Genomic DNA, 12,478 nt, shown 5'->3' on the forward strand with positions numbered 1-12,478 from the left:
AGCTTGCCGGAGGCCGGCATCGAGAACGTCAAAGTTCTCTGCTGAAGATAAAAGCCTTCCTGGCAACCAGCTTGCCGGAAGCCGGCATCGAGAATGTCAAAGTTCTTTGCTGAAGATAAAAGCCTTCCTGGCAACTAGCTTGCCGGAAGCCGGCATCGAGAACGTCAAAGTTCTCTGCTGAAGATAAAAGCCTTCCTGGCAACCAGCTTGCCGGAAGCCGGCATCGAGAACGTCAAAGTTCTCTGCTGAAGATAAAAGCCTTCCTGGCAATCAGCTTGCTGGAAGCCAGCATCGAGAACGTCAAAGTTCTCTGCTGAAGATAAAAGCCTTCCTAGCAATCAGCTTGCCGGAAGCCGGCATCGAGAACGACAAAGTTCTCTGCTGAAGATAAGAGCCTTCCCGACAAGCCAGTATCGCCGGGGGCTGTGAGTGCCAAGAATCATCCATGGCAAACCAGAGTTGCCGAGGCTGCGCTATCAGATAAGTCTTTCATCCCTCATCATGCATCCTCTTATGGACTGGGGAATGCGAAACCACATTTCTTCCGTGCTCCCTCGACTCTAGGCCCTGGGGCTCGTTCTCGGGGCCAAGTTTGGTCGTAGTCGCGGCAGCAAGGGGATGAAGCGAGGAGACCGCACCCACCTCGTTCCTGCCTCCGTCAAAAGCGTGAGAAAGGTCGAGCGACGTGGGAAGGCGGCAAGGTCTGTTGCCGGGAGATGAAATGTCTGTCCGAGGGATACCAAGGATTTGCTCCTTGGCGTGGGTTTAACTCGCGAGACAAATAACCCGGCAAGCATCCCCTTTCATTAAAAAAAATCCCACTCAGGTACAGTCCATAGAGGATGAAAAACATGAAAGAGAGGATTACAGATTTTAGATACAGCTAAGGCCCGAAGGCTTACAAATTAAAAAGATAAGATGCCCGTGATCCCTTTCCTGTCCCCCTTTTCAGGAGGCAGGTCAAGGAGGCGAAAAGGGCAAAAGGAGTGCCTAGGCGAGCTACGGGTGCCAGAAGACACCAAGGGAACATCCCGGGGGCCGTCCAAAGGCTGGATGGCGACGGCGACGCTGGAAGCGGAGCTCGAAGACGGGGCGGCGGGACATCAGCACGCTGTCGAGGGCACCACGCCCTCGTACTCTAGCTTGACGGCCTTGTCGCCTGCCCTCTTCCCCTTCCGCAGCCTCCCTACGCCAGCCGCCCAAGGAGACGACCCCGGGGAGTTCAAGGAGCCGGCGACGCGGATGATGGAGTCGCCGGTGCCGCGCAAGGCGGCGCCCGACGCCTAGTCGGACCCGCTACTCCGCCGCCCGCTACCCTCATCGTCGCTGTCGCTCCCCTCCTCGTCGCTCTCGCTCGAGGAGGAGCCTTCGCTGTCGGAGGAGCTATCCACGCAGCACTTCGCCCGAGTGCCGAAGCACCCGAAGGCCTTGACGGAGAGGAGATCGCCCTCCATCAACTTAAAATGGAGGGTAAACCCCTCCGTCAAGCTGTGGATGCGGGCGAACGTCTTCCACCCTCGATCAAGATACATCACATTAGGGGCTGGGAATGCAACACGGACTCGCGTGCCGCTGATCCCACAGCCCCTCATGTGCAATCTCAGCGTCTCGGGCGGCTCCACTTCCATCGCGCGCGCAAACGGGGCTGGAAGCCGGAGGCGACGACGAGGCGCCCGGCGCAGCCTGACGAAGAACTCGCAAGGGTCGTCCCCTATATGGACCGCCGTGGGGGGAAGAGCCGCCGGCGGAGGTGAAGCTGACGCGCCGCCCCGTCCGCCTCTTCCCCGAGCGCCTCGACCTCGTCCTCGACCTCGTCCGCGACCTCGTCCCCTTCCTCTTCCCCTCAAGACTGGCTCTGCCACCACAGGCGCAGAAGAGGGAGAGAGGCGCTGTCTGGCGGCGACCCTCGCCGCCACCGATGAAGGGCCTGGGTTCCCTTTCTCCATGGCAGATGAGAGAAAGGGGAGCAGAAGCTGAAGAAAGGAGAAGATGAGAGAGTGCGGGTTTCCATGCTCCCATCCCGCTCTTTATAAAGGAGCGAGGTGGGGGCTCGGCCGCCTCGCTCAGCGAATCAAGGCACGGGAAGGGCAGGGAGTCGGGGCCAACCCGCTCGCGACGGCCCAGTTTCCCAATCCACCGTCCGTGACCTCAAGCGCATGGGAGCCGCGTGGCGGGGATGCAGAACTAAGGCGACAGATGAGGCGGCATCGCTCCGCCCCGTGAACGCGGGGAGTGGACGTCCCGAAAACTGCGCACCGGCCCCGTCCAGTAAATGCACCACGCCCTCACACCTACCTCCGTTTAAGGAGGAGGGCGTGAATCGTCCCCATCATCGTGGCCTGACGCATGCTCGGGGGGCTTAGCCCCACGCACGCCACCCACGATCTCTCCCACGATGCTGCGTTTGACGCGTGCTGTTCTGGGCGTGCGCGGTGGGAGCAGAGTTAGATTCGGCGTGACCTAGGCCGCGCATGCCCGTGCACTGTTTTGGGCCTGGCCCAACAGCGCTCGACACCGTGTATGGCCCAGGCCCGGGGGCTCCTGTCGGTGTACTAGAGTAGGGGTACCCTATTACCCCGAACTCGTGCACGGGCAGTTGCAGCGCCCCGCGGCAAGGCTTGCCGGGTTACCGCTAGGACCCTCCGTGGTTCCCTTGAAGACCATTCAAGAACAAAGTATTCAAATCAAAGCCCCGGCAAGAGGAGCTTGCCGGGAAGGCCAACCAAGGCCCCGGCAAGAGGAGCTTGCCGGGAAGAGACGAGACCCCGGCAAGAGGAGCTTGCCGGGAAGGCCACTCAAGACATACCAAGAAAGCTTGCCGCGACGCGCCCTGCGTCCTGGCAAGAACCGGCGAGCGACAAGCTTCCAGACGCGACAAGACGACGGCCGCGGCAAGGAGCTTGCCACGGGAAACCCCCACTTTGTGCCCGCGCTCTAGCTCACCTGCTAACGTGTCGCTCTGGGACTCTCCTAGAGCGCACGTGGCAGGTGGCCGTGCAGCTAGGGGTACGTGGTGGCAAACGGAGATGAAGAGAAGCCCATCGTGGCAAACGGTGGCACTCCTAACGGTCACCTTTTGCACTGTTTAGGAGACTCAGACAGGCATTTAATGCCTTTGTCCCCTGCCGTCAGAGTTAGGTAGGGCGCACTGTATCCACAGTAGCGGTAGCTGCACCTACCGCATCCTTTTCCATTTTTACCCTTCTTGTCTCGGTGACCCCTTGAGAGTATAAAAGGAGGCCCAAGCGCAACGTAGGGGGAGGTTCGGAGAATTCAGAGGCTCGAGCAGTTCGGCTCGTTCAACACCAGGAACACTCTCAAGCTCAGTCTGGTAGCGTCCATCGCTCCTGAGCAAGAATCCAATATACACAAACAAGCAGCAGTAGGGTTTTACGCATCCGTGCGGCCCGAAGCTGGGTAAAATCGCCCGCGTGCACTGCCTCGATCCGCTCTTTGTGCGCTCTCCGCCCCCCACCGAACCGAAAAGGGGCCCTGTCCCCATAGGTGTTGGCGAGAATCAGCATCGCCCCTGACACAATTGGATTGAGGATGAGCAATAGCCGAAACATCAAGCCGGATATGTTCTCATTGACAGAACTCTTCCATGGCACCCTTGGAGAGATTAGTGCCATTATCAGTTATGATGCTGTGTGGAAAACCAAAACGAAAGATCACCTTTTTGATGAATTGAACCGCGGTGGCTACATCACACTTACTGACCGGCTCTGCCTCAACCCACTTTGTAAACTTATCCATTGCCACCAGGAGGTGTGTCTTTTTATCCTTAGACCTCTTGAAAGGTCCAACCATGTCAAGCCCCCAGACTGCAAACGGCCAAATAATTGGAATCATCCTCAACTCTTGAGCCGACACATGAGCTCGTCGTGAGAATTTTTGACATCCGTCACATTTGCTGACTAGATTCTCTGCATCAGCATGAGCTGTCAGCCAATAGAGACCATGACGAAAAGCCTCGGCCACAAGAGATTTTGAGCTGGCATGATGACCACAATCTCCTTCATGGATCTCATGAAGTATCTCTTGACCCTCCGTAGGCGACACACAACGTTGAGATGCCCCCGTGACACTGCGGTGATCTAACTCGCCATTAACAATCGTCATAGACTTGGACCGCCTAATCATTTGTCTCGCCAAGGTCTCATCCTCGGGCAACTCTCCCCGAGTCATGCAGGCCAAATATGGCACTGTCCAATCCGGGATGACGTGAAGGGTAGCCACCAGCTGTGCCTCCGGGTCTGGCACTGCTAGTTCTTCCTCTGTAGGTACCTTGACAGAAGGATTATGCAAAACATCGAGAAAGGTATTAGGCGGCACCGGCTTACGCTGAGATCCCAACCGGCTTAACGCATCATCCGCCTCATTCTTCCTTCGATCAATGTGCTCTACTTGATAACCTTTGAAGTGCCCAGCCACAGCATCTACTTCACGACGTAAGCCGCCATAAGGGGATCCTTGTAGTCCCACTTGCCTGACACCTGTTGAGCCATGAGATCTGAGTCGCCCAAGCATCTTACCTGGCTCAAATTCATCTCTTTGGCCATCCGGAGACCATGGAGCAAGGCCTCGTACTCAGCTGCATTGTTGGTACAGGGAAACATAAGCCGGAGCACATAACGAAATTTGTCACCTCGAGGGGAAGTTAAAACAACTCCAGCCCCTGAGCCTTCTAACTGCCTGGACCCATCAAAGTGAATAGTCCAATATGTGTTATCTGGCTTCTCCTCAGGTGCCTGCAACTCTGTCCAATCATTGATAAAGTCCACCAAGGCTTGAGATTTAATAGCAGTACGTGGCATATACTTGAAACCATAGGGCCCAAGCTCAATAGCCCACTTGGCAATTCGTCCTGTGGCCTCCCTGTTCTGAATGATGTCTCCAAAGGGGCGGAACTTACCACCGTTATAGGATGACTTTGGAAGTACTGCTTCAGCTTCCGGTTTGCCATGAACACTCCGTAAACAAGTTTCTGCCAATGTGGATATCTTTGCTTAGACTCAATGAGCACCTCACTGATGTAGTAAACCGGCCGTTGAACTGGATGCTCCTTGCCTGCCTCCTTACGCTCCACCACGATGGCGACAATGACGGCTCGTGAGTTAGCAGCCACATATAACAGCAACGGCTTTTTATCAATGAGAGCCACAAGGACCGGTGGCTCAGACAACTGTCTCTTTAAATCTTAAAAGGCCGTATTAGTAGCATCACTCCAGATAAAGGTGTCTGTTTTCTTAATCATCTGATATAGCGGTAGGGCCTTCTCACCTAACCGGCTTATGAACCGGCTTAAAGCAGCAACACGACCCGCTAGTCACTGAACATCATTGATGCACGCCGGTTTAGCCAGAGAGGTAATTGCCTTGATCTTCTCCGGATTAGCTTCAATGCCTCTGTTTGAAACCAAGAAACCCAAGAGCTTGCCTGCAGGTACACCAAATACACACTTTTCCGGGTTAAGCATCATTTTATAAACCCGGAGATTATCAAAGGTCTCTTTCAGGTCAGATATCAAGGTTTCCTTCTCTCTGGACTTCACCACGATATCATCTACATAAGCATGAACATTGCGCCCAATTTGATCATGGAGACAGTTCTGTACACATCGCTGATAAGTCGCCTGAGCACTCTTGAGCCCAAATGGCATACATACATAACAGAAGGCTCCAAACGGAGTGATGAAAGCCGTCTTCTCCTGGTCCTTAACTGCCATCTTGATCTGATGATAACCAGAGTAAGCATCCAAAAAGCTCAAACACTCACAACCCGTCGTAGCATCAATGATTTGATCAATACGGGGGAGAGCAAAGGGATCAGCCGGACAAGCCTTATTTAAGTTCGTGTAATCCAGACACATCCGCCAGGTGCCGTTCTTCTTGAGCACGAGCACCGGGTTAGCCAACCACTCCGGGTGAAAAACTTCAACAATAAACCCAGCTGCTAAGAGCCGGGCGACTTCCTCTCCAATAGCTTTCCGCGTCTCTTTGTTGAACCGTCAAAGAAACTGCCTGGCCGGCTTATACTTCAGATCAATATTGAGAGTGTGCTCAACAAGTTCTCTCGGTACACCTGGCATGTCAGAAGGTTTCCATGCAAAGATGTCCCGGTTCTCACGGATGAACTCGATGAGCGCGCTTTCCTATTTAGGATCCAAATTGGCACTGATGCTGAACTGCTTAGATGAATCACCCGGATTGAAATCCACAAGCTTGGTTTCAGCAGCCGACTTAAACTTCATCGCCGGGTCATGCTCGGTGGTTGGCCTCTTTAGAGAGGTCATATCTACCGGGTCAACATTGTTTTGATAAAACCTCAGTTCCTCCGCTGCACAAACAGACTTAGCATAAGCCGCGTCGCCCTCCTCACATTCCAGGGCTACCTTTCGACTTCCATGCATGGTGATGGTACCCTTGTGACCCGGCATCTTAAGCTGCAGGTAAACATAGCACGGCCGTGCCATGAACTTGGCATAAGACGGCCGTCCAAACAAAGCATGATATGGACTCCTGATTTTGACCACCTCAAAGGTTAATTTTTCAGCTCTGGAGTCATACTCATCTCCAAAAGCCACTTCCAGTTCAATCTTGCCAACTGGGTACGTCGACTTACCAGGGACCACTCCATGAAAACAGTGTTGGACGTCTTCAAATTCTTATCAGTTAACCCCATGCGTCGAAAGGTCTCATAATACAGGATATTGATGCTGCTACCCCCGTCCATGAGTACCTTAATGAATTTATATCCACCAACCTGAGGTGCTACCACCAAGGCTAACTGACCCGGATTATCAACCTGGATGGGGTGATCTTCCCTGCTCCACACAATGGGCTGTTCTGACCACCTCAAGTAACGAGGAACCGCCGGCTCAATAGAATTTACAGCCCTCTTATGAACCTTCTGGTCACGTTTGCACAAACTAGTGGTAAACACGTGATACTGCCCACTATTCAGCTGCTTTGGATGGCTTTGATAACCCGACTGCTACTGCTGTTGTTCCCCTTGACCAGATTGCTGCTGATTATAGCCGCCCTGATGTCCCTGAAAGCCAGAACTTGAACCGCCACCCGGACCATGAAAACCGCCAGCTCCTGAGCCGCTGCCCGACCCATGATTGCCATCAAACGTGTTGGAATTCTTAAAAGCCTTCATGATCACACAATCTTTCCATAAGTGGGTGGCGGGTCGTTCCTGGGTGCCATGTCTCGGGCATGACTCATTGAGTAGCTTCTCAAGAGATGGGCCTGACCCGCCAGATCGGGGTGGTTTGCCCTTACGTCTCTGATTGTTACCCTGTGCATTGGCGTTGGCTACAAACTCCGGGTTACCCTCCGCCTTGCGCTTATTACCCCCTTGATTCATCGGGTATGCTGCTGACCCTTTCCTTTGCCATTCTTCTTTCCCTCCCCTATCTTTTCCTCATCAGACGCGGGATCCTTGGTACTATCCGAGTCGGCGTATTTGACTAAAGCTGCCATTAGCGTACCCATATCATTGCAATCATGCTTAAGGCGCCCTAGTTTCTGTCTCAGCGGCTCAAAGTGGCAGTTCTTTTCCAACATAAGGACTGCATAGCCAGCATCCATCTTGTAGATGAATGTATTATCTCCTTGACCCGGCGTACTCAGTGAGTCGTGGATTCACCCTCCTCCTGCTTATAATTTGTCAAATCCATAATCGACATAGATTGCTTGCAAGTGTCCTTGAAGTTCTGGATGAAACGGGCCTTTAACTCTGCCCACGAATTAATGGAATTGGGTGGCAAGCCCTTTAACCAGGACCGGGTCGTTCCATCTAACATCATGGTGAAGTATTTAGCCATTGCTGCGTCGCTGACCTCTAACAGCTCCATGGCCATCTCATAACTTTCGATCCATGCTCCGGGCTGTAAATCGGCTGTGTAATTCGGCACCTTTCGAGGTCCTTTGAAGTCCTTGGGTAGGCGTACATTACACAGAGCCGGCACCAAACAAGGAACGCTGCCGGTTCTAGTAGCCACTCCCTTCTCAACGGAAGTCATCGGATACTCTGGGAAATCTTGATGAGCCCTCTGTTGAGCCGCTAGCTGAGCCGCCCGCTCGTTCTCCTGACGTACCCGATCCTGCACTGGGTTATAGCCACCGGGCTGGTTCCGGCGCTGGGCGTTGCTTGACAAAGCTTCTGACTCCATGTGCCTGCTGTAACTCGGTCTTCGGTTTTGGTGAGGTGGTGCTAACCAAGGCGGAGGAGTCGAATGAATCCTATCCCGGCTATAAGAATAAGTCTCTTGCTGCGCCAGGGCCATCTGGACAAGTTCCCTGATCCTCCGGGTCTCCACCGCTGTCGGATCATCACCGTCCACTGGGAGAGCCGCCAAACGCACCGATGCTGCGATTAAGTTCTCCATGGGGCTGGAAAAGTGACCCGGCGGTATCGGCACGTAACGGGGCGGCGCCATGTTCCCATGAGGAGGTGCCATCTCCCGAGGCTGAGCCGATCCTCCTGTTCTGGCTGTCATAAACTGATTTGCATCTGGCGGGTTACTTGGGCCGGCTCCGGGTGTAGCGAAAAGAGTCCGAGGGTCGTAAGTCGGAGGCAAAAGGGATTGAGTTTTCTGGTGCCTCCTTCTCATCACCTCATAAGATGCGTTCAGGCTCATCGTAAGCTAGAAAACCTCTGACTGGAGCTGCTGAGCCCGTGCATCCAAAGCCGTCCGTTCTGTGGCTAACCTGGTGTCCTCAGCTGCTAAGGCCTCCTTGGCCCGAGCTATTTCCTCGCGCACCCGTGCCACCTCCGCATCATGCTCATCTCTATTTGCAGGAATAACCATAGCGGTTAACAGGGCCGTAAGCTTATCCGTGAGATCTATTAGCACTTGAGCCGGCGGGCGCACAGGGCCTCCTGCCCCGGCCGCTCCTATTCCGGACGTTATTGCAGCATCGATTGTAGAATTTTGGCCGGGTTGAGTCCCAGCCATGAAAACTCCTGCCCAGTTTGGGGACTCATAGGGGTCCGGAATACTAGAGCCATCGGAACAGCCCCCGAGCACGCCATCTTGCACTTGATACAGTGAATCTGTTGAATCAGCGGACGAATCACCGTTGGAGAGGACGACCGTCTCACCACCATCTTCAGATCCTTCAGAACGTTCTTCTCCGTGGACGCAGCCCACAAAGACACGCTTCATGCCGGGTTGGACTCGGGCGGGTCTTGCACGCTTAGCCGTCTCGACGAGGTCGGTGCAGTTGTCCGGCTCAGGGCCCGGCTCACCAATCCGGCCGATGAAGACGTGGATTCCGCCGAAGGGGACCCGGTACCCGTACTCAATTGAGCCGGCGTCAGGGCCCCAGCCTTCGTCGTCGATGTAGATCTTGCCGCGACGACTCTTGGTCATCCGACCCACTGCGTATCCCTTGAGCCCTTCGAAGTTGCCCTTGAAGAACTCAAATCCACCGTGCGCTGGCACCACGGTGGGCGCCAACTGTCGTGGAGTTTTCACGTCAGATGTCCTAGCGAAAGGACTTAATCGTGGAGCCATCGCAACTAGGAATCTTGAAGGGGTTATTAGGACAAGAGACACGAGAGATTTATACTAGTTTGGCCCCTTACGATGAAGGTAAGGCCTACGTCTAGTTGGGTTGGTATTGCTTGATGTTTCGATGACCAGGGAGCGAGATACGCTATGCCCGGTTCTCGATGAGTTGTTTTTTACCCTCAGCCAGCAGCAGGTCGCCCCCTGATGTACACGGGTTGGCGCCCTGTGGCTTACAGAGTCCCGGCCGGCTCATAAACAATGTCCGGCTCGGTGACTAGTTAAATCTACCTTACGATACAAGTCATGCCATTATGGCGGTTTACTACGACGGACCTCAAGTCGCTGGTGGGCCTTAGACCCTTTATTGAACCGCCATCTTCATGCTTGGTCTTGGGCTTCTTTCTGATGAGTCTTCTTTGCGTAACCCGGCCCCTCCTGGGCGGCTTACACAAATAGTTATATCCCCAATACATTCGGATCTGTGATAGAAGGTGTACCCAATAGTTTCCTTTGGGTATCCTATGAAGACGCACTTCTCCGATTTGGGTTCAATCTTATCAGGTTGAAGCTTTTTCACATAAGCATCGCAACCCCAAACTTTGAGAAACGACAACTTTGGTTTCTTGCCAAACCATAGTTCATAAGGCATCATCTCAACGGATTTGATGGTGCGTTATTTAAAGTGAATACATCCGCCTCTAAAGCATAACCCCAAAATGATAGCGGTAAATCAGTAAGAGACATCATAGATCGCACCATATCCAATAAAGTACGGTTACGACGTTCGGACACACCATTTCGCTAAGGTGTTCCAGGTGGCGTAAGTTGTGAAACTCTTCCACATTGTTTCAAATGAAGACCAAATTTGTAACTCAAATACTCTCCTCCATGATCAGACCGTAGAAACTTTATTTTCTTGTTAAGATGATTTTCCACTTCACTCTGAAATTCTTTGAACTTTTCAAATGTTTCAGACTTATGCTTCATTAAGTAGATATAACCATATCTGCTCAAATCATCTGTGAAGGTAAGAAAAATAACGATAGCCGCCATGAGCATCAATACTCATTGGACTGCATACATCGGTATGTATTATTTCCAATAAGTTAGTAGCTCGTTCCATTGTTCCGGAGAATGGAGTTTTAGTCATCTTGCCCATGAGGCATAGTTGGCAAGCACCAAGTGATTCATAATCAAATGATTCCAAAAGCCCATCAACATGGAGTTTCTTCATGCGCTTTACACCAATATGACCCAAACGGAAGTGCCACAAATAAGTTGCACTATCATTATCAACTTTCCATCTTTTGGCTTCAATATTATGAACATGTGTATCACTACGATCGAGATTCAACAAAAATAGACCACTCAGCAAGGGTGCATGACCATAAAAGATATTAATCATATAAATAGAACAACCATTATTTTATGATTTAAATGAATAATCGTCTCGCATCAAACAAGATCCAGATATAATGTTCATGCTCAACGCTGGCACCAAATAACAATTATTCAGGTCTAAAACTAATCCCAAAGGTAGATGTAGAGGTAGCATGTCGACGGCGATCACATCGACCTTGGAACCATTTCCCACGCGCATCGTCAACTCGTCCTTAGCCAATCTTTATTTAATCCGTAGCCCCTGTTTCGAGTTACAAATATGAGCAACAGAACCAGTATCAAATACCCAGGTGCTACTACGAGCATTAGTAAGGTACACATCAATAAAATGTATATCAAATATACCTTTCACTTTGCCATCCTTCTTATCCACCAAATACTTGGGGCATTTCCCCTTCCAGTGACATATCCCTTTGCAGTAGAAGCACTCAGTTTTAGGCTTACGTCCAGACTTGGGTTTCTTCTCCTGAGCAACAACTTTCTTGCCATTCTTCTTGAAGTTACCCTTCTTCCCTTTGCCCTTTTTCTTGAAACTAGTGGTCTTGTTGACCATCAACACTTGATGCTCCTTTTTGATTTCTACCTCTGCAGCTTTTAGCATCGCGAAGATATCGGGAATTGTCTTATTCATCCCTTGCATATTTTAGTTCATCATGAAGCCTTTATAGCTCGGTGGCAGTGATTGAAGAACTCTGTCAATGACACTATCATCAGGAAGATTAACTGCCAGCTGACTCAAGTGGTTATGGTACCCAGACATTCTGAGTATGTGTTCACTGACAGAACTATTCTCCTCCAATTTGTAGCTATAGAACTTGTTGGAGACTTCATATCTCTCAACTCAGGCATTTGCTTGAAATATTAACTTCAACTCTTGGAACATCTCATATGCTCCATGACGTTCAAAATGTCTTTGAAGTCCCGATTCTAAGGCATAAAGCATGGCACACTGAACTATCGAGTAGTCATCAGCTTTGCTCTGCCAGACGTCATTAACGTTATCAGTAGCGTCTGCAACAGGCCTAGCACCTAGAGGTGCTTCCAGGACGTAATTCTTCTATGCAGCAATGAGGATAATCCTCAAGTTATGGACCTAGTCCGTGTAATTGCTACCATCATCTTTCAACTTAGCTTTCTCTAGGAATGCATTAAAATTCAAAGGAACGGTAGCATGGGCCATTGATCTACAATAACATAGACATGCAAAATAACTATCAGGACTAAGTTCATGATAAATTAAAGTTTAATTAATCATATTACTTAAGAACTCCCACTTAGATAGACATCCCTCTAGTCATCTAAATGATCACGTGATCCAAATCAACTAAACCATGTCCGATCATCACGTGAGATGGAGTAGTTTTCAATGGTGAGCATCACTATGTTGATCATATCTACTATATGATTCATGTTCGACCTTTCGGTCTCTGTGTTCCGAGGCCATATCTGCATATGCTAGGCTCGTCAAGTTTAACCCGAGTATTCTGCGTGTGCAAAACTGGCTTGCACCCGTTGTATGTGAACATAGAGCTTATCACACCCGATCATCAT

Source organism: Triticum dicoccoides, chromosome 1B, assembly GCF_002162155.2.
Source record: "Triticum dicoccoides isolate Atlit2015 ecotype Zavitan chromosome 1B, WEW_v2.0, whole genome shotgun sequence".
NCBI lineage: Eukaryota > Viridiplantae > Streptophyta > Magnoliopsida > Poales > Poaceae > Triticum > Triticum dicoccoides.